The sequence below is a fragment of the Papio anubis genome, chromosome 5 (assembly GCF_008728515.1).
Source record: "Papio anubis isolate 15944 chromosome 5, Panubis1.0, whole genome shotgun sequence".
NCBI lineage: Eukaryota > Metazoa > Chordata > Mammalia > Primates > Cercopithecidae > Papio > Papio anubis.
In genome coordinates, this window is record NC_044980.1 from 51,029,008 (window position 1) to 51,052,359 (window position 23,352).

The 23,352-nt window shown below is 40.9% G+C and overlaps 1 long non-coding RNA gene across 2 annotated transcripts in view; it reads left to right on the top strand.

The window, feature by feature from the left end:
- Positions 1–7,524: 7,524 nt before the first annotated feature.
- Positions 7,525–23,352, top strand: part of LOC103885106 — a 30,470-nt gene continuing 14,642 nt past the window's right edge. Inside the window, exons 1-5 of one of the 2 annotated variants that reach the window (XR_001903394.3) lie at positions 7,525–7,561; positions 8,910–8,953; positions 10,793–10,920; positions 11,701–13,608; positions 14,306–17,059. This is a non-coding gene — a long non-coding RNA (uncharacterized LOC103885106). Of the gene's footprint in view, positions 7,562–8,909; positions 8,954–10,792; positions 10,921–11,700; positions 13,609–14,305; positions 17,060–23,352 lie in introns of those variants that run through there. The other variant, XR_001903393.3, reaches the window with a different exon arrangement.

The following is a 23,352-nucleotide window of genomic DNA, read 5'->3' on the forward strand; positions in this document are numbered from 1 at the left end:
GCAGTTGTAGCAAATAACCTCCAAATCTTGGGGCTTTAGAAAAAGTTTCTTTCTCTCAGCAGAGTGCAGTGCAGGTCTCTGCTGTGGTGGGTGGGCAGGGCAGTTCTCCTCTACAGTCATTCAGGCTTCTTACACCTTGAGGTTTTGTCACCTTCCAGTACCCTGGAGTCCTCCTACTTCCCCTGTATCTGGCTGGCAGAGAGGAGGGGAGAGGGAGGGAGTGGAGGATCAGGCTTGGCAGCAGTGTCCTTTGTTCCTACCCATATTCTTCTGGTCTAACTGCAAGGGAGACTGGGAAATATAATTTATCTGTGTGCTCAGAAACAACAGGATACAGGTTTGATGAGTATTCATCTAGTCTCTGTCATATAATCTAAATTAAAGGTCACATATAAGCAGCAGGCGAGCTAAATGTTGTCCCCAGATGTTTTTCCTTTTGGTCTGCATCAAGTGGTTTAAAAAGTCAATTTAGTTCAAAAACTTTAATATGGGAAGATTTCACACTTAAAAAAGAAAAGAAAATCTAGTATTTTTTGTTCCTCTCAACAAATCAGAAAATCTTGTGGGCCTGCATTTTCATTTGTCATGAAATGACTGAAATCAAGTAGCAGCTGCCCCTTAGCTTAGGTCTACACTCTCCAGTTCACCCTTGTAGGGGCTCAGAAAATGATACCCTGAAATATGGTGCTCTGATATGCTGAACTAAAGTGTAATCACTTGATGGGTTCTTCCTGTCTGCTGCACAGGCAAAACCAACGCACTGAGACCATGGTATTGCAGTAAAGGAACAGTTTAATTAATGCAAGGCTGGCCATGCAGGAGAACTAGAATTATCACTCGAATCAATCTCCCCAAAGGCTCAGAGGTTAGGGTTTTTATGGTCAATTTGGTGGGCAGGGGACTAGGGAATGGGTGCTGCTGACTGAGGATGCAATCATAAGCGTGTGGAAAATGATCCTGTGCGTTGAATCTGCCTCTGGGTGGGTGCAGGGGTTATGGGACCAGTTGAATGATGAGTCACGAGTCTGGGTAGGGTCATTCAATTGCCAGAATGCAACAGTCTATAATAAACATCTCAAAAGACCAATCTTAGGTTCTATATTAGTGTTCTATAGGAGCAACTGGGAAAGCCACAGATCTTGTGACCTCTGGCCATATGACTCCTGAATAGTAAGAGATTATAGAAACTGTGCATACATTTTAGCAGAATTTGGGCCTCTCCCATAATCCTAATCTTGTAGCCTTTCATTAGTTTTACAAAGGTGGTTTCAGCCCCCAAACAAAGATGCAGTTTAAGAGAGGGAGTATTATCATCCTTGCTTCAAAGTTAAACTATCATCTAAATTTCTCCCATGGTTAGCTTGGCCTACGCCCAGGAATGAGTGAGGACAGCCAGCCTGGGAGGCTAGATTGGGCCAGCCATGCTGGACTTCTCTCACTGTCATAATCTTTGCAAAGGCGGTTTCAAAAGGCATAGCCTCAAGGTCTCTATGATCCTCTTCCCTCTCCCTCAACCCTGCCCTGTTTCTCAGTCTTCTGTCTCTCCCAAAGCACAGGATGAGGCTTTACTCTGATATTCCCTTATCTACTTTAAGACCAGACTTGCCAAAGGAAACACAGTTGCCTTCCATCCCCTCCCTAAAATCCAGAAAAGAAGATTGAGAAATGCAATCACACTTGGAGAGACTTTTTCACAAGATAATGTCTGCCCCTCTGGCTCATTCAAATTACAAAGAGAATCACTTACAAGTTAATTTCTGTCTCCCAGGTACATTAATACTCCCCCTCAAAAAACCATTTACTATGCCTTAAAATTGCTACGCCCCATCTCTTTTTCCCCTAGGGAGAAGGGCAAATAAGCATCTAGACCTCACTGGGTTATTGAGCAATCATTCTGAAATTTCCATGTGCTATGCATGTTAAATAAGCAGTATGCCTTTTCTCTTATTAATCTGTTTATTGTTGGTTCATTTTCAGCAAACCTTCAGAGGGTAGAAGGGAAGCTTCACCTGGCCCCTACACCCTGAAGCCCGTTTCAGTAACTCATCTGCCTGGCCTTTGGAGGTGCTTACACTTGCATTCTCTGGTCTGCATGATGATTTATTCTTTTTTTTTTTTTTTTTTTTTTTTTTGGACAGAGTCTCGCTCTGTCTAACAGACTGAAGTGTAGTGGCGTGATCTCTGCTCACTGCAACCTCTGCCTACCGGGTTCAAGCAATTCTCCTGCCTCAGTCTCCTGAGTAGCTGGGACTACAGGTGACTGCCACCACACCTGGCTAATTTTTGGTATTTTTAGTAGAGACGGGGTTTTTCCGTGTTAGCCAGGATCGTCTCTATCTCCTGACCTTGTGATCTGCCCCCCTCGGCCTCCCAAAGTGCTGGGATTACAGGTGTTTTTCTTTTTTATATTTTAGATCTTGTCAATAATATGTCAATACCAACAATTGACTGCTATGGATTGATTCAGTTTGTAATTCTTAGATTATGTTTTAGATCATAGTGGAAACTGCTTGCCAACCCTGAAACTCTCTTTTCCTGTAGAAGTAATGGCTAATGTCCAATGAATGAATTGAGATGTTTTACTTCTAGTCTAATTGTTTGCTTAGTCATAATTTATATGCTGAACTAAAATGGTAATCTATCAGAAATACTGTTGAATGTGAAAATTTTTCTTTTTTCTTCTTAGGATTAATAATGTTTGCTGGGCTTGTAATTTTAAGATCCTTTTTATGGACAAAGAACTTAAGCAAACAGAATGATCCTTAGGTTGACAGCAGAACAGTTAATGGAGACGTACTCTACTTCATTGTTGTTGACCATTGGCTATTTGGGGAATGGTGTCAGGTGGATTTGGCATGGCTATTAAAATAATCAACTTAAATAAAAAATACATCCCAATATAGTTTCCCTGTGGTTCTTTTAGCTGGATTTGAAACTGTTCCACAACTGAAATTTGGAAAATCAGGTTATACTGAAGGTGGAGGGAGGAATGGTTGGCTGAATTTAAATGGCAGATTTAATCGTTTTGTTTTGTTGGAGAACACTGTCTATAAATGTCTAAGAGTTTGGCGTTAGAAGTTTGTATGCTATTCTAAAAAGAAGGAACTAGATGATCAAACTTACAGTGAACAAACTATTTGCAAAGAAAATACCTCTTAACACCCTAGAAAGGCAAAGAAAATAAATGTGAACACACCTAAGGGCAATTAACACTTATAAAATGAAAGTATATTGTATTGACAGCTTTATCTTTTTCGTTTGCTTTTTTAAAAAGACGAGCAGAGCGTGAAGTGTTATTTTTTAAAATCACCTGAGGGTATTTTAATGTTTTTGGTAAAACTACTGGTGCTCATGATGGCAGCCTTTCTAGCACTTTTCAGTTTACATGTTTGGATTTATAGTCATGTCTTGCTTAACTACGGGCATACGTTCTGAGAAATGCATCGTTAGGCAATTTTGTTGTTGTGTGAGTCTCATACAGTGCAACACAAACCTAGATGGTATAGCCTACTATGTATCAATACCAAAGCTATATGGTATTGCATATTGCTCCTAGACTACAAAACTGCACAGCATTTTACTGTACTGAAAACTGTTGGTAATTGAAACACAACAGTACACAAATGGCATTTGTGTATCTGGACATACCTACACATAGAAAAGGTAAAAATACAGTGTTAATATCTTATGGGATCACCATCATATAATCAGTCTGTCAGTGACCAAAATGTCATTATGCAGTGCATAACTACATATACAAGTGACATAAATTCTGTGGAGAGAAGTTTTAAGCACATTTGTGAGACAAGCTACAGAAGAACTTTTGTTTTACATTCGTATTGTGTGTTTGGGTGAGGGGAATAAACTGCTGACATAATTTGCTGATGATTCAGAATTGGCTATCAGCAGAATTATAATCCAGGTGAAGATGGAGGAAAAAATATAGAGAGATCTCCTGTGAGAAAAAAATGAATGGAAAATCGTCACAAAATCACTTTTGGTGGTGGGGGTAAGGGGATTGCCCCTGGGGAAAAATAAGTCATTGGATCATATGGGCTGAGAGAGGCCGACTGAAGAGTACCTGAATGCTCCTGGCTGACTTACCCAACCCCAAATCCTCACTGAACACCCGGAAATGGGAATTATTATTATTTATTTATTTATTAATTATTATTATTATTATACTTTAAGTTATAGGGTACATGTTCATAACGTACAGGTTTGTTACATATGTATACTTGTGCCATGCTGCACCCATCAACTCGTCAGCACCCATCAACTCGTCATTTACATCAGGTATAACTCCCAGTGCAATCCCTCCCCCCTCCCCCCTCCCCATGATAGGCCCCGGTGTGTGATGTTCCCCTTCCCGAGTCCAGGTGATCTCATAGTTCAGTTCCCACCTATAAGTGAGAACATGTGTTGTTTGGTTTTCTGTTCTTGTGATAGTTTGCTAAGAATGATGGTTTCCAGCTGCATCCATGTCCCTACAAAGGACACAAACTCATCCTTTTTTTTGGCTGCATAGTATTCCATGGTGTATATGTGCCACATTTTCTTAATCCAGTCTGTCACTGATGGACATTTGGGTTGATTCCAAGTCTTTGCTATTGTGAATAGTGCTGCAATAAACATACGTGTGCATGTGTCTTTATAGCAGCATGATTTATAATCCTTTGGGTATATACCCAGTAATGGGATGGCTGGGTCATATGGTACTTCTAGTTCTAGATCCTTGAGGAATTGCCATACTGTTTTCCATAATGGTTGAACTAGTTTACAATCCCACCAACAGTGTAAAAGTGTTCCTATTTCTCCACATCCTCTCCAGCACCTATTGTTTCCTGACTTTTGAATGATTGCCATTCTAACTGGTGTGAGATGGTATCTCATTGTGGTTTTGATTTGCATTTCTCTGATGGCCAGCGATGATGAGCATTTTTTCATGTGTCTGTTGGCTGTATGAATGTCTTCTTTTGAGAAATGTCTGTTCATATCCTTTGCCCACTTTTTGATGGGGTTGTTTGTTTTTTTTCTTGTAAATTTGTCTGAGTTCTTTGTAGGTTCTGGATATTAGCCCTTTGTCAGATGAGTAGATTGCAAAAATTTTCTCCCATTCTGTAGGTTGCCTGTTCACTCTGATGGTAGTTTCTTTTGCTGTGCAGAAGCTCTTTAGTTTAATTAGATCCCATTTGTCAATTTTGGCTTTTGCTGCCGTTGCTTTTGGTGTTTTAGACATGAAGTCTTTGCCCATGCCTATGTCCTGAATGGTACTACCTAGGTTTTCCTCTAGGGTTTTTATGGTATTAGGTCTAACATTTAAGTCTCTAATCCATCTTGAATTAATTTTCGTATAAGGAGTAAGGAAAGGATCCAGTTTCAGCTTTCTACTTATGGCTAGCCAATTTTCCCAGCACCATTTATTAAATAGGGAATCCTTTCCCCAGGAAATGGGAATTATTATCTCCTTGCCAAGATGGGGAAACTGAGTCTCAGATGGATCGATAAATTTGGCAAAGTCTATAAGCAAAATAATAGAGGATGTAGGAATTCAAACTCATGGCTTCCAGGCACCAAAGTCCTCACTGAGAAAAACAGAGTGAACATAGAGAAATAGCACTCTGAGAGAGAGACCCATTGAAGGCAAGTGGACAGTGAGCTTGGGTTTTAAATGTGATTCACTGACTAGCTGACTGAGAGGAAGTTTCAAAAGGTCTGTAGCACAGGGGGCTGAGGGACACTGCAACTCTTCTCCCTCCAACTCCCAAAGACTAAGTCCAGCAGCATGGGCTTCAACCAGGGGCACTTTGGTACCAGAAGGATACAGGCTGGACAGATTCCAATAGAGCAATAAAAACAGTAAAGGAAACAGAGATTTATGTGTCGAAGGATGCATGAGTCTAAGCACTTGTAACTCGCATTAATGGGGAGGAGAGGACGATGGATGGCAAGTCTTTGAAGTGTGTGTCTGCATTTAAAGAGTGATTAGCTTGTAGCAGGAGTACAACCAGGAGTGGAAAGTGATGAAATATGGACAAGAAACCTCTAAACTGATAGCAGAAAATGGTTTTTGGAAGAGTTACAGGGCAACTCCTTGAGGCTCCGATGTTTTTCACTTTCCCTGACTCACTTGTTTTCTAGGAGTCCCAGCGTCTCCTGAAGAAATCCCTTTCCCATTCAGTCGGCAGCTGCAGCAGGTGGGATGGCCAGACCAGCCCTCTGGGGATGCTGATCCCAGGGAGCATCCAGGCCGGAAGGTCCAAACAGGCAAGTGACTCATTTGCTTTTCCTCCCTTGGTCATGTCTATGACTCATACACTTTCATTCAGTCCCAAGTATGAGAAAGGAACATCAAAAAGCCCAAGATGTTATCAAATATTTGATGAAAAAGAAAATTCCCCTTTCATATGATCCTTACAGAAAATGTTTATTTAGTCTTTTCATTTTGTTGACATTTCTTTGATTTATCAACATTCAGGAGGTGGAGTGAGGAGAAGGAAGGCTGTAAGTGAGACAAAAAAAAGGTTAGGATCACTCAGTCATTTCTCCCCCGAGGGAGTGATCTAAGCTGCTCACCCACATACAGAAAGGGTAAATGGTCCAGCTCTTCACTAATAAGAAAGGACTCTTCCTTTGAGTAAGTGAGGGGTATTTACAGTGCTGTGTTTGTAAGCACATGGTGCCCGTGTATAGATGGCTGGGAGACAAGATACAGGGGTGGGTGATTTAAAAGCATCAACTTTGGTATCAGATGGATCTGGAGTGGAATTATAGATCTGTCACTTATTAGCTGTGCAACTTTCAGCAAGATCCTTGAGTGCTCTGAGACTTAGCTTTCAGGTCTATAAAATAACAATTACAAAAGAAGCAGCAATGATAATGCCAACATGTCTATCATTGATTGAGCTTCTACTTTGTACCAGACGTTGATCTGTAGATTTTACATATATTATCTCATTTTACCTTTCCAACAAACCAAGATATGGGTAGTACTATTGTCCCCATTTTATAGGTGTGGAAGCCGAGTGACTGAGAGCTGAAGGAACTTGCTCAAGGTCACGCGATTAGAAAGGGGCAGAGGCAGCAAAATATTTGCCTCCTCAGATTGTTATGAGGCTTACTCAAGGTAAAGCAGCTAAAGAGATTAGTTCCCTGTAAATGTACAAAAGTATATATGCTTATGTTTTTTCAAACTAAAGACAAGAAAGGGGGAATTCCATTTCTAATTGTCCTAATTGGTATCTCCTTTTTTTTTTTTTTTTTTTTTTGAGATAGAGTATCGCTCTGTTGCCCAGCCTGGAGTGCAGTAGCGTGATCTTGGCTCACTGCAACCTCTGCCTGCCAGGTTCAAGTAATCCTCCTGCCTCAGCCTCCACAGTAGCTGGGACTACAAGTGTGCGCCACCATGCCCAGCTAATTTTTTGTATTTTTAGCAGAGACAGGGTTTCACCATGCTAGTCTTGAACTCCTGGTCTCGTGATCTGCCCGCCTCAGCCTACCAAAGTTCTGGGATTACAGGTGTGAGCCACGGTATCCGGCTGCCATCGATTTTTTAAAATAAGTAAGTGATTTTCTCTGCTATTAACATCTTATGCACAAGTAATTCACAGTATTCTTTATTTTTTAACACAAAGTTTTCAAAATTCATAGAGATTATTTGTGAGACAGCTGTGAGCAACATCTGATACTAGGCTAGGACATATTCCTCTGCTTTATTCAAGAAACTACTCTATTCTTTCAATCAACTAAAGTAAACATGTGGAAACCACTGAAAGCTTACTTTCAGTGAACATGTTCACAAATCTAGGGGCATACTTCAGAGTAAAATATAATCTCTTCTCTACACACACATCACGCAAACATGCACGCATGCACACACACACAATGCTACTCAGATGTTCAAACTGCCTTTGAAGGTGGCGTTGAGCAAAGCTGTCTTACCCAGTAGTGTTGCTATTCATCTTGGTTGGTGTGTTAGACTGTTCAGGCTACCATAACTATATACAATAGACTGGGTAGCTTAAGCAACAGAAACTCACTTTCTCACAGCTCTGGAGGCTGAAAAGCCTAAGATCAGGGTGTTGGCCAATTTGGTTTCTGTAGAGGGCTCCGTTCATGGCTTGCAGACAACCACCTTCTCATTATGTCCTCACGTGGCCTTTCCTTAATACATGTATGTAGAGATCTTTCTCTCTCTTCCTCTTCTTATAAGGCCACCAGTCCTATCAGATTAGAACCTACTCTTACGACTTCAGTCAGTCTTAATCACTTTCTAAAAGCCCTATCTCTGAATACAGTCACACTGGGATGTAGGGCTTCAGTTTATGAATTTTGGGGGTACACAGTTCAGTATATAGAAATCGGCTGAGGCTGGATTTTTTTTTATGCTGGGGCCTTATGTATCTCAGAGAATCATTTACTAATCATTCAAATTTTCCATGTGGTCATCTTTAGAACAGTAATTGCCAAAGGGCTATGAATCAGGTGTTTATTGTAGAACATGAACAGATGAAATGTGACAGATAAGGCTCCCTTGGTAAAGCAGAGTCTTGGAATACAGGGTGGTGGTGTTCTTTCTAAAAATAAGTCTTGGTGGCTATTGTGCTGCTAATAGTGAGGGCATTTTAAAACATAAACAGGGGCCTACAAGTAAAAGCTAGATCTGGAAAGGAAAGGGACTATTCTGCAGAAGGAACACATTCTTTCCAAGTGGTTTGCATAATTTCCTATGTTGCTTTCATGTTAGAGAAAACACATAGGTATTTTGGATGACTATGTAGAGCAAGTTTTCACATCATCTCAGAAATATCACTGGGGCTGAATTGGCTAATTGAAGGAGGCTTGTTAACTTTTCTTTCATGTGTAATTTAAAACTGGAAAATATGAACGTGCTATTTTCTTGCTTTCAGACTTTGTTACCTTCTCCCTTTGGACATAGGCAGGCTCAAGTGGTGTAAGTATGCATGTCCGTATGTGGGTGGAGCTTGGGGAGTGGGGAGATGGGAGGGGTTGGACAAAAAAAAATTGGAATTTGTCAATTGTAAAAGCCCAGATAACATTCAGCTTCTGGTGTTCAATATTGGGCCTATTTATTAGGCTATTGTTCTGAGAGAGGATTTTCAAGAGCCAATTTAAATCTCTCCTTCAAGAAACCAAAGGCCGGCTGGGTGCGGTGGCTCATGCCTGTAATCCCAGCACTTTGGGAGGCCAAGGTGGGCGGATCACGAGGTCAGGAGATTGAGACCATCCTGGCTAACACGGTGAAACTCCGTCTCTACTAAAAATACAAAAAAAAAAAAAAAAAAAAAAATTAGCCGGGCGTGGGGGCGGGCTCCTGTAGTCCCAGCTACTTGGGAGGCTGAGGTAGGAGAATGGCGTGAACCTGGGAGGCGGAGCTTGCAGTGAGCCGAGATTGCACCACTGCACTCCAGCCTGGGCGACAAACCTAGACTCCGTTTCAAAAAAAAGTTAAAAAAAAAAAGAAACCAAAGGCCAAGACTGAAGACCCTATTGGTTCTCCCCATACAGTAGAGAAGCCTCATGCTTCTCAGGACAGTAAGGCTATGTGGAAAGATAGGTAATAGGCTTCACCCTATCTAGAGTAGAGTAGTACTCATGCATCTCTGGGTCTCCACCAGGCCCTGGTCAGCCTGAGGGAGAGACCAGATCACCAGTTCACTAGCACCACAGTTCCCCAGTTGGGCAAGGATCCCTGTGCCATAGATTCCAGCAGCCAGAGGACTCCCCCCTGCACCCCCAGGAGGTCATGGAAACCTTAAGCCACAACCACCTTCTCCTCTCCCTCTTTTCCATTCACCACCTTAGGGGGAAAAACAGATGGGGAGGGAGAGTGGTGGGAACAGGAAAGGAAAGAGGAAGCCTTCTGGAAGGCTGAGAATTTGTGCCCAGGAATAACTGTTACTAAAAGGCATAGTTTAAATGACAAGTTAAGGCTAGGTCTGAAATCAGATAGTGCTAAATGTTAAATTTTTTAAGGTGTGCAACAGAAATGAGTTATCTTGTCAGATTAGTTATAGGAAAAGAAGCCACATCTTAACATTCTATCTAGCTGTGCTTATGGACTGTAGCATGAGTGGATTTTGCATCATCTGCTTCTTGTTTCATGCATGGCAACGTGTGTGTGTGTGTGTGTGTGTGTGTGTGTGTATGAGATGTGGTACAACTGGTGGGGAAGGGAATAAAATATAGTTTCATTGGGAACATACCCAGTCACACACGAGTCCCACTAAAATGAAATTGCAGGAAACATCCCAAAGTATAAATGTATTTGGCAATTATATCAGACATTTTAGCATTAAATATCTCACTTCTCACTGGTTCCTCATGACAGAGTCAAACTAGAGGACCTTAACCCATACTTTCTGAACGCAGCCACCCACCTCCCAAAATGTGATTTGCAAAAGGACGGTCAGGCACACTCTCCACCACCATCACCATCCCCATCATTACTCGCAGCAAGCATCTGCTAAGCTTACTTACATTAAGTACTCAGTATTCTCTACTAAATGCTTTACACGATCATATTCATTCTTTGCAACAACCATACTAATATTATCCCCATTTTAAAGATGAGGGAACTGAGGCTCACTGATGAAGTAAGTATTTAAGCCAAGATTCAAGGCTATGTATTAATAGTTCCAAAGCCTATGCATGTTTTTTTTTTTTTTTTTTCCATTCCACCATGCTATCTTCAAGCTTCTTTTGAAGATGACACTTTTAGAGAACTTTCTGGTATCTCTGAAGTTCAGTGTTTGGGCTTTCTGTTCTCTAGGTTCTATGTTCTTGTGGCTCAGAGCCACTGGTGGAGGATACGGGAGAAACCTTCATCACCTCATCTTCTCAGGGCCTACTGCAAGCCAGCGTCTCCCCTCCTTCCTCTCTGCTTCAAGATCCATGACGGTATATTTTAATATTTTCTGGTATAGTTATCTTTATATCAGTTGGTTAAGTGTCAATTTTCTTATCTAATATCCTGAAGCACTTCTCTCTACTGCCTGTCTTATTTTTATCCATCTATAGGTATAAAGTTTTTGATAAAGAAAAGTGTCATTAGACACTACCTTCTCTTTACCAAAGGTTTTCCAGTACTTTAATAAGGCTTCTCTTTGGGAATGTTTTACAGATTTCAAATTGGATAATCAATTCAAAATATATGCAATCCAGCAAAGAGACAGCAAAACCACTAATGCTCTTCACTTGGTTTGGCCAAATCACTCACCTGGGATGAAGTAGAAATACACTAAAATACATTTAGAAAAATGTCTGAACTCTCAGAATCCCGGTGTTTCCAGACAAACACTGACAGCTTTAGCTTTCCCTATTACCAAGGCAAAGGGTTTTGCTTTTGATTCTCAGTTTTACAGGTTTCTTTCGCCTTCGTCAGCTTAAGTTTTCCAAATTTGTTAACCTATTTTAAAGACATGCCATGTACGGTAGCGCTTCCTGGCTAGCATGCCCATCTTGTTCCCCAGCTCACTGTGCAGGCCTTAATCATTCTTTAAATCCCAGATCCTAGTTCCCTCTTCCATGAATCTTCCCAGACCTTTTCAGCTCCCACTCATTTCCCTTTCTTGGGAACCCTACAACACTCATTATGTGAACCATTACTTTTGGCATTTAATTGTATACTGCCTGAACTATTATTTATTATTTACATATATGTATATCTTCTCTTTCCAGTGACAAAACCAGTTTCTCACATGGAGGTAATTTTGTTTTGCTACATATAAGTCCCTGCAGAATGACAAATAGCAGATATTTAATAAATGCATATTGAACAGGTGAAGGCACTTTGTCTCAAAGGGATAACCCTAGAGTTGATTTGACTCAGGAGAAAATACAGCTCACACAGCTCATTGGAATGCTTATTGTTTTGCCATTTCCTTGAAGTGGAAAGTCCCAGTCAGTTATCAATTAATAGTATCAACAACTATTTTATCTGGTGCTTAACAGGGGATGACATCCAGAGGTAACTTCACAGACAGAGCCTGTTGTGAAACAGGTTGAATTCTGCCACATTTTACTACCTTCCTGGTCTCAGACCAATCACTTAACTCTTGCAATGCTACATGTGGAAAATATATTCTGCTATCAGTGAGTTTACTATCCTGTGATACCATGTTCCAGAAGCCAGCAGGACTGAGTTACTGGTGTAATTGAGCCCCTGGCTTTGCAAGTTTGTGCACTTAAGCATCTCTGGGTGAAAAGCAATGATATAAACACAAAGGAACCATTATTAGAGAAATCATATTTATGTTCCCATATTGTATGGGGTCAGAGGAAAGCAAGACAAGGGCAAGACTTGGGCAAGCGACAAGACATATTAGCAGTGGCAGCAACAGTGCTGGGTAAACAGTTGTAAATCCCAAATGCTGAGCCGTGTTAACATTTTACAGAATGCTTTGATTCTTTTCAGCAAGATACAAAGCAAGAATAAATTCACACAGCCTCCTTTGAGGTCAGTGTGATTTCTCTGTTTCTGCGGAAAAGCACTAACTAATCACATGCTAATTCATAGTTTGATGCTCATCAAACTGGAGTGGACAGTTAGAGGTAGGGATGACACACACACACACACACATACACACACACACACACAAAAAAAAAAAAAAAAAAAAAAAGAAGAAGAAGAAGAAGAAGAAGACTGGTTTTCCCAGAACCTGAATGGAGATCCTGCAGCTAGAAGAGGTCACCAGTCTGTCTTTAGGGTATTCTTTTTAGACATCCAAATGCAGACCGGATGGTACCTTCCCAGAAGAGCATGTTGTGGGGCATCTCTCTCTGGGGATAACTGGGGAAGGAAGCTTCCTCCCAAAGGACATGCAGCCAGAGTATGATTTTACAGTAGAATCTAAGAATATTAATAATTCGTTGAACATAAATGACCAAGGAGCTGATTTCAGTAAGAAGTTTCCGGGAGAAGTTTCCAACTGTCATAACTGCCAAGTATTAAAGGGCAAGATGCCACTAATTCCCAGTGGATTAAAAATACTGCTAGTTTTTCTCAAGGACATTTCAATTTTGGAAAGAGTGTCAGTTTAGAAACACAAATAATGCCATTTTCGAGATGAAATGAAATCTGAAGGAATTAGACAATTTACCAATAAGAAGGACTTTTCTCAAGTAATCTTTGAACTGTGTGTTCTAGAAAGACTGTATGTACTGAGTGGAGGCAGGTGGATGAGAAGAGGAGCTGAGGAGGAGGAGGAGGTGTCTGAGGAATGTGGCCTGGGGCTACTCAGACACATTGTTGCAAAGGAGGAATCTGACCTAGGAACCAATCTCCATCTCTTGAGGTGTCTGGGCCAAAACATGTTTTATGACTTTGATGATAGAAAAAAATCTATGTATTTTGAATGCTGATATAATGAAGATCAAAGCTACACAATTTGGATGAAAAGAACACTACTGTCACATTTCAAGTTTTGCAAAATAAACGATGGAATGATCTTTAGATCACATGCCTGAAAGTGAAGATTTGGGTACCTCACAAAAAAGAATCTTGCAAATGCATACAGAGAAAATTATGATAATGCAAACAAAGCCCTTGAATTTATGTTGCATGAAAGAAGTTTAAAGTAGGAGTAAGTAAGTACGAGTCTATGTTAATAGAATAGCCACTGTAAGTAGGAATATTTATCCATTGTTTACAAATCCATAAGATTATTAGATGAAAGCTATACCATTTCAAATATGTAGGACTCTTTCTCATCCACTTACAAAAGTAATGGCTTTAGTATCTATTGTTTACTTATGTCTCTACCATTCCAGAACTTGAGTAGAGCAGGTTTTAGTCCCATTTTTTGGTTTGGGCAGGTAGCGCAGAGGGAGGGAGAAGCAGCTTCAGGGGTCAAGTCTAATTGACGGGCGCTGGACCTTGATCTTTGGACACCCTAACTGGGCCTCTTCTACCAAACCAGACCATGAATTGCCCCCAAACCAGTTCTTCTGAAGTAACCAAATCTATCAACGAATGAATATTAAAATGAAGCTTGAACAAGCCTCAAGTGCAAAGGGGACTAAGAATGGAGTCTGGTAGGGAGAGGCACCCCAAAATGAGAGTAGGTGCAAAAAGAAAATGAAAGCAATTCTGAAAACAGGTTTCTTTCATTTCTGAGTTTTACTTCTTTCAATTCTTGGGGACCAGGAGAATATGGCAGCACAGGGGCTTGAGAACAGGCTGCGCTGGGATTTGGAAAACCTTCCGGAACCTCATCTATAAAAGGAAGAGGTTGGATTCAATGATGTCTTCTCCGCTTTAATATGTTCTGGTTTCACCAAGCAGGTCTTTGCCTGGCACCTATAAAGATCCTCAGCCCACACAAAGCAACACCATCCAGAAGGAAAATGCCCTTCGGGTCAGTTTCAGGACTTCAGTGTTCACCACGATGGTGAGTGACAGCCTTTCTTGGCCACCAGCTGTCTGGAGCGACCCAGAGGAGAGGCAGGCATTGCCCTCAGCAGGGCAAGTGAGGAGGAACTGCAGAGGCAGAGGAGGGACACCAGGGTGGAAAGTGACTCAGGAATGAGACTGCTCTCCCCATTCGACTCTCAGTCCAGAAAACCACACTCCTATTGTGAAAATTAGACCTTTGAGCAGCATTCCATGTGTTTATTCTCCTTGTATCAAAGAGGCTTTCATCTCCCTAGAGCAAATTATTAACACATTCCACCAAAGTTGTGAGGGTGGAGGCCTGGCCTTGGAGAAAAAATAATCACCATCATAATAAAGAGTTGCCCGAAACGTGAACTTAAGAAAAACTAACATAAAAGCCCCCACTTTTAATGACAGTGGTTGGAAAGGTGCCAAGGTCCTTGTGCCCAGGGGAGCATGGTTGGCTGACTCCTTGTCCGTAGGCTGACCCTTCTGTGTCCAGGAATTTTCCATGAGCAGGCTGTAGTGTTGGAGGTGGGGACTTTTGCAGGTTCAGCAGGTTGAGGCACTCACAGCCAGTTGCCCTCAGCCTTAACTGGAGACCAGATTTTGTTGGCTGAGTGAGCAGTGGCTCTCGGTTCCAGGCAATAAATCTTTGCTTCTCAAGATTGTTTGGTTGGGAAGAGGAGGGAGAAAAATAGAGAGGAGAGAAAGGGGGGGCGGGGGAGAGAAAGAGAGAGAGAGAGAGAGAGGAGGGAGAGAGAGAGCAAGAGCAAGAGCCAACTCTCAGATACAGCCAAGAAGAGCAACAGATATAAAATAAGCCCAACAATATATCAGTTTCATGAATGGATTATTCCCCAAAGGGCTGTAAGGAATAGTTTCTAGAAAGAGATTATGCCATTTTCTAAAGCAAGTTCACTTGATTTACAGGAATCACTCAATGCTTAGGCACCTCCTTTGAGATGTGGTTAGACTATACGAGTAAAGGGCCCGGTGCAGAAGAGAGTATAGAGAATACGGGGAATTATTTACTGCTGCTGAAAACAGGACCCAGGGTTCAGACTTTGCTTTTGTTTGTCTTTTAAAAAATGTTTCCAAGTAACTCCAAAATATATGATACCTCAAGTCTCACGTGATTGTAACAACCAAGATTCATGAATAGCCACGAATGGGTTGTTTGTTATTAGCATCAGTTTTCTCCCTTTGGGGCTAAAGGAGGAGCAGAAAGAACAGAGAAATCAGAATGCGAGTGGGACTTGTACTTCATAAAACAGCCAGAGGGTCCTCCTGTAAAACTGCTTGGGATTTTTGGTTTTGTCATCTGGGAAATTGAGAATTTGCCTATGATGTGAGGAGTGACTGCTGACACCAGTGGAGATGGATGAATACCTTTTGTATTACACCAATAATTAGAAGGGATCTGAAAAATCCCACCATTTCACCAGTTTCATACACAAATTTTTAAACTTTGGCTAGCAGTGATGAGTACCATTTGCTTAGCACTTGACTGCTTCAGAATGCCTTTCACAACGATATCTGTGCTGTTTCTTTTATATTTGCAACTTTTAAAAACATTTTAATTGAGATATAATTCACATACCATAAAACTCACCAATTTAAAGTGTATAATTCCATAGTTTTTAGTATATTTGTGGTGTAACCACCACTACAATCTAATTCCAGAACATTTTCATCACCCCCAGAATAAAAGCCCTTTCCATTAGCAGTCATTCCTGATGCCTGTCCAACCCTCAGCCCTTCCTGGGCAACCGCTAATCTACTTTCTGTTTCTATGTATTTGCCTATTATGGACTTTTGATATAGACAGAATCATATAGCTGTGGCCTTTTGGGTCTGTCTTTTGCTTAGGATAATGTTTTCAAATTTCATCCATATAGTAGCATGCATCAGTACTTTTTCATATTACCCAATAATAGTGTGGATATAACACATTTTATCTTTCATCAGTTGATAGACATTTGGGTTGTTTCCACTTTTTTCTTTAATTTTTAGTTGACACATAATGATTGTACATATTTGTGGGATGCAGAGTAGTATTTCCATATGTGTATACCACATATAATAATGAATTCAGGGGAATTAGCACATCCATCACCTCAAACATGGATCATTTCTTTGTGTTGTGAAAATTAAAAATCCTCTTTTCTAGCTTTTTCAAAATGTACACTAAATTCTGGTTAAGCATATCCGCCCTGCCATGCTGCAGAACTCCTGAACTCATTCCTCCTATCCAACGATGATTCCGCAATTGTTAATCAGCATCTCCCCATCCACCCCGCCTTGCCACCCTTCCCCGCCTCTAATACCCACGATTGTACTCTACCTTTTCTTAGCTCCCTCATGAGTGAGAACATGTGGTATTTGTCATTCTGTGCTTCTCTTATTTTATTTAACATCATGTCCTCCGTGTTGCTGCAATTGGCAGAATTTCATTGTTTTTTTGTGGCTGAACGGTATTCCGTTGTGTATATATATCACATTTTCTTTTATATTTAACTTTTATTTTAGGTTTGATGGTACATGTGAAGGTTTGTAATGTAAGTAAGCTTGTGTCACTGGGGTTTGTTGTACAGATTATCACCCAGCTACTAAGGCTAGTACCCAATAGTTATTTTGTCTGCCCCTCTCCTTCCTCCCACCCTCCACCCTCAAGTAGGTCCCAGTGTCTATTGTTTCCTTCTTTGTGTTCATGAGTTCTCATTATGCAGCTCCTACTTGCAAGTGAGAACATGCGGTATTTGGTTTTCTGTTCCTGCATTAGTTGATAAGGATAATGGCCTCCAGCTCCATCCAGGTTCCCATGAAAGACATCTCTTTTTTTTATGATTGCATAATATTCCATGGTGTATATGTACCACAGTCTTTAAATCCAGTCGGTCATTGATGAGCATTTAGGTTGATTCCATGTCTTCACTATTGTGAATAGAGCTGCAACAAACATACAAGTGCATGCGTCTTTATGGTAGAATGACTTATATTCCTCTGGGTATATACCCAGTAATGGGATTGCTGGGTTGAAAGGTAGTTCTGTTTTTAGCTTTTTGAGGAATTGCTACATTGCTTTCCACAATGACTGAACTAATTTACACTCCCCTCAAAAGTGTATAAGGGTATAAGGATGTAAGTGTATAAGGGTTCTTATTTCTCCACAACCTGGCCAGCATCTTTTATTTTTTGACTGTTTATTTATTTATTTGTTTTTGAGACAGAGTTTCATTCTTGTTTCCCAGGATGGAGTGTATTCGCTCAGTCTTGGCTCATTGCAACCTCCACCTCCCGGGTTCAAGCAATTATCCTGCCTCAGTCTACCAAGCAGCTGGGATTACAAGTGCCCACCACCATGCCTGATTAATTTTTTTTGTATTTTTAGTAGAGATGGGGTTTCACCATGTTGGCCAGGCTGACCTCAGGTGATCGCCCACCTCGGCCTCCTAAAGTGCTGGGATTACAGGTGGAGCCACTGTGCCCAGCCATTTTTTGACTTTTTAATAGCCATTCTGACTGGTGTGAGATGATATCTCATTGTGGTTTTGATTTGCATTTCTCTAATGATCAGTGATATTGAGTTTTTTTCATATACATGATATTTGGCCACATGTATGTCTTTATTTTTTTAACTTCATGTTTATTTATTTATTTTGAGACGGAGTGTCATTCTGTCACCCATGCTGGGGTGCAATGGTGGGATCTCGGCTGGCTGCAACCTCTGCCTCCTGGGTTCAAGGGATTCTTGTGCCTCAGGCTCCTGAGTAGCCGAGACTATAGGCGAGTGCCATCAAACCTGGCTAATTTTTGTATTTTTAGCAGAGATGGGGTTTCATCATGTTGGCCAGGTTGGTCTTGAACTCCTGATCTCAAGTAATCTCCCCACCTTGGCCTCCCAAAGTGCTGGGATTACAGGTGTGAGTCACCGCGCCCAGCCTGTCTTCTCTAGAAAAGTGTCTGTTCATGTCCTTTGCCCACTTTTAAATTTTTTTTTTTTGTTTTTCTCTTGTAAATTTGTTTAAGTTCCTTATAGATGTTGGATATTAGACCTTTGATACACAGTTTGCAAAAATTTTCTCTGCTCTGTGGGTTTTCTGTTTACTCTGTTGATAGTTTCTTTTGCTGTGCAGAAGCTCTTAAGTTAATTAGATGCCATTTGTCAATTTTTGCTTTTGTTGTGATTGATTTTGGCATCTTCATCATGAAATCTTTGCCTGTTCCTATGTCCAAGATGGTATTGCCTAGGTTGTCTTCCAGGATTTTTATGTTTTGGGTTTTACATTCAAGTCTTTAATCCATCTTGAGTTGACTTTTTTATATGGTATAAGGAAGGGGTCTAGTTTTATTCTGCATATGGCTAGCCAGTTATGCCAGCAACATTTGTTGAATAAGGAGACCTTCCCCCATTGCTCACTATCTGTGCTATTTCTAGAATTACTTGCAATTAATGGATTCAGAAACAGGCTCAGTGTGTGTGTGTGATTTGCCCAAGTTTCCCTCTCTACCATTTTCACTCTATACCTGTGGTTCTCAAGGAAAGATGATTTTGACCCCCAGGGGAAGTTTGGGACTAGCTGGAGATATTCTTAGTTGTCTCAACTAAAAGGTGCCATTGGCACCTATGTTGAATAGAGGCCATGGTATTGCTGAACATCCTAGAATGTACAAGATAGCACCCCCCTCCTCCCTGCACCCACACACAAAGAATCATTCACCCCCAAATGTCAACAGCACCAAGGTTGAGAAATCCTACTCTATATGATCTCACTTTAAAGTTTCTCTTTGATTTCAACTACTATCTTTATGCTGGCAACCTTTAAATCTATATTTGCTATTTCCAAAGCTCTGTAGTCTCATTACTAACTGCCTAACAGAGACTTCTACCTGATTTTCATTTGGAAAACTTAAACACAATAAATTAAAAAGTAATATTCAGAACCTCCTATATTCTGATCTTGATCATTGTCTCTACCATCTAGGTTTTCTCAAGTGAGAAACATGATTGCCATGTGATATGGTTTGGCTCTGCCCCCCCTCAAATCTCACTTTGAATTGTAATAATCCCCATGTGTCAAGGGCAGGGCCAACTGGAGATAACTGAATCATGGGGGCAGTTTCCCCCATACTGTTCTCATGGTAGTGAATCAGTCTCACAAGATCTGATGGTTTTATAAATGCGAGCTCCCCTGCACAAGCTCTCTTGTGTCTGCTGCCATGTAAAATGTCCCTTTCCTCTTCCTTCATCTTCTGCCATGATTGTGAAGCCTCCCTAGCAGAGTCCATTAAACCTCTTTCTTTATAAATTACCCAGTCTTGGGTATGTCTTTATTAGCAGCATGAGAATGGACTAATACACCATGCTTGATCTCTACCTTCCTGTTCTCTTCCTCACTTACCCCAATCCAATCATGTGACATATCTTTCAAATACATCTGAGAAACATCTCTAGCCATTCGTCTCCACTGACAGTCTTAGCACTGGTCCTCATGATCTCTCAGGACAAACTCTAGCAAACCATGCCTGGAACTCTTCTTGGCAAACCATGCCTGGAACTCTTCTTAGCACCCATAAGGTATTATCATTCTCATTTTAGAGATGAAGAACTAAGGTACACAGAGATTAACTGATGAAGTTGATAAAGGAGCTAGAGTTTGAACCCAGGCCAGACTCTTGTCTACTGACCATTATACTCAGGCACCTCTTGAATCATCTTGGCCTCAATGTCTACGTTTTCCTACATGAACCATGTGCTCAAGTTATTCTGAAGATTCTCCTTGCTTTCTAGGGCTTTTTACATTTCCTGTACCATTGAAAATGATATTTCCTCCATCTGGAATACTCTTTCTTCCTTGCTTGCTGTTAGTTCCTACCCATCTTCCAAGACCAACTCAGGTAACAGTTCTTCAAAGCAGGAATCATGTCTTATTTATTATTTTTTCATCCCAACATTGTATCTGTTTCATAATAGGTACCCCAATGTTTACTAAATAAAAGAAAATGATTACTTCTCTTTCTCCTACTTCCAAAGCAAAGTTATTTTGCAAATATTTTCCATTGAAAGCAGCTCCATAGATATCCCATTCTTGCCTTAAGGCAACTGATTAGAAGTCAATGCTTGTATATGGGTATATATGACGGCAAGATTCTCTGAAATATATTAACTATATGAATTCAATATATACAGTAAGTCCTCACTTAACATTATCAATATGTTCTTGGAAACTGTGACTACATTATCAATATGTTCTTGGAAATTGTGACTTCAGGAGAACTTAGGTATAATGAAACCAATTTTACCATAGCCTCGTTGATGTAAGCAAGAGTTAAGTTCTGGTCATTTCTGGTCACAAAAACATCCCTAAACTTCTAAATAAAGACCCGAAATATTTCTAATATTAAATATTAAAATAAATGTGAGCTATTCAAACATTTAAGAAGGATTAATAAAAACAAGTAAGTTAATTATTTGCCTGCTAATTCCAGTTCAGGGTCAAGGTTGGCCAGAGCCTGTCTCGGCAACTCAGGGTGCAAGGAAGGAACCAGCCCTAGACAGGCTGCCATTCATCGCAGAGCACACTCACATGCACCCACACTCACTCCCAGTTCACCTCACGGGCACATCTTTGGGATTGGGAGGAAACTGGAAGACTCAGAAAAAACTTGCTCCAGAAATGGAGAGAACGTGCAAACTCCACACAAACAGTGGCGCTGTCTGAGAATTGATTTTTTTTCTCATCAACATTATAACAAAATGACATTGAACAAAATGATGCTATCCGAGGACCTGCTGTATTGTATTGGCCATATGAGTTCGAAGAGGTGGCATCAGCAATGTTCTGAAGGGCACCAAACACTTCTAAGGTTTGTTTATGGCCCCACATTTCTATCTCAATTTGAAAATAAATCTCTCCTATGTAGCCTGGTCAAATAAAAATGTGTTATAACAGTAATTATTTCAAATAATTCATGTCAGAGTGGTAGAAGAAATCCAAAAGGTGTTTATATTGGAAAGTCTACCCCAAATTCACATCACTCTAACCACTTTCCTCTCCATCTGCCCTAGCCCCTGATTGCATATGTAGTTGAAGTAAAGATACAATATGGTACAGGGATTTAAGGTAATTCTAATTTCTATTTTCATTACAACTACCATAAGGCATATGAGAAGACAAGCATTTCCTGGCAAGCAACATTTTTTTTTTTTTTCATCATCAGCAAAAGAGGAAAATATAAATATAGTGTAGGGAAAAATAACCTCTGGAAAGACCATAAAGTTGCCTTAATTCAGAAACAAAATGTATGTATCCCCTGTTCCATGAATTCCCCCATACTATTAGCTATTGGAAGATGAGGACGAAAGCTGAAGATAAACAGGTAGTGTTTGGAACTAAGGGAATGGATTGGTGAGCACCAGTCAACCTGGGCCCCAAACATAATTTTACTGTGGACAAAGAAAGGCCTGTTCAAGAGTTGTAAGGGTTAAAATGATTACTGAGATGTGGCCCCTGCTCCTTGGAAGATGCAAAAAAGTATAATAAAGACCATTCTTTTGTGTAAGTTTTTAGTAACATGAAAGTTAAGGCCGGGCGCGGTGGCTCAAGCCTGTAATCCCAGCACTTTGGGAGGCCGAGACGGGCGGATCACGAGGTCAGGAGATCGAGACCATCCTGGCTAACACGGTGAAACCCCGTCTCTATTAAGAAATACAAAAAACTAGCCGGGCGAGGTGGCGGGCGCCTGTAGTCCCAGCTACTCGGGAGGCTGAGGCCGGAGAATGGCGTGAACCCGGGAGGCGGAGCTAGCAGTGAGCTGAGATCCGGCCACTGCACTCCAGCCTGGGCGACAGAGCAAGACTCCGTCTCAAAAAAAAAAAAAAAAAAAAAGAAAGTTAAGTCTTGCATTTTTTTGCTAACATGACATTTTAAAATGTCTTTTATTACCAATGAGGGTAACTGTTCAGGATAAACACATTTTTATGTGATAGTTTCAGCATCCTGTCCCCAGAGGATCTTAGTTTTGTTTCTGAAAACCCATAAAATAAAGGTGGAATCATAGTCATTGGCAGTCTTTCTGAGGGGTCCCAAAGTGTGAATAATTTAGTCTCAAACACAGTGGATATATGTGCAAAAACAGCAAAATGAATCTGTGTCTATCCAGGGAAACAAAAATCTATTTCTTTTGTTATCTATTAATACACGTGCCATCATTAGCACTGCAGTGGCACCTCTGTTTGATGGTGCATTTTCTTTCTTTCTTTCTTTTTTTTTTTGAGATGGAGTCTCATTCTTGTTGAGTGAGCCTGGAATTCCAGGCTGGAATGCAATGGTGTGATCTTGGCTCAACCTCTGCCTCCCGGGTTCAAGTGATTCTCCTGCCTCAGTCTCCCAAGTAGCTAAGAGTACACGCACCCACCGCCACACCCGGCTAATTTTGTATTTTTAGTAGAGACGGATTTCACCATGTTAGCCAGGCTGGTCTTGAACTCCTGACCTCAAGTGATCCACCCACCTTGGCCTCTCAAAGTGCTGGGATTACAGGCGTGCGCCACCACACCTGGCCTGATGGTGCACTTTTTTTTTTTTTTTTATTTTTTAGATACTTTCCTCTGCTTTGTGGGAAATCAGTAAGTGCTCTTCTTTTGGTGTCTTAGTCCATTTGAGCTGTCACAACAAATTACCGTAGACTAGATGGCTTACATTATTAACATTCCTGTCTCATCATTCTGGTGGCTAGATCTCTGAGATGAGGGTGCTAGCATGATGGAGTTCTAGTAAGAGACCTCTCCTGGGTTACAGACTGCTGACTTCTTATATTTTCACATGGCAGAAAGAGGGTGTGAGAGCTCTCTGGGATCTCTTTTACAAGGGCACTAACTCCACACATGAGGGCTCCACCCTCATGACCTAATTACTTGCTGAAGGCCCGACATCTTAATACCATCACTTTGG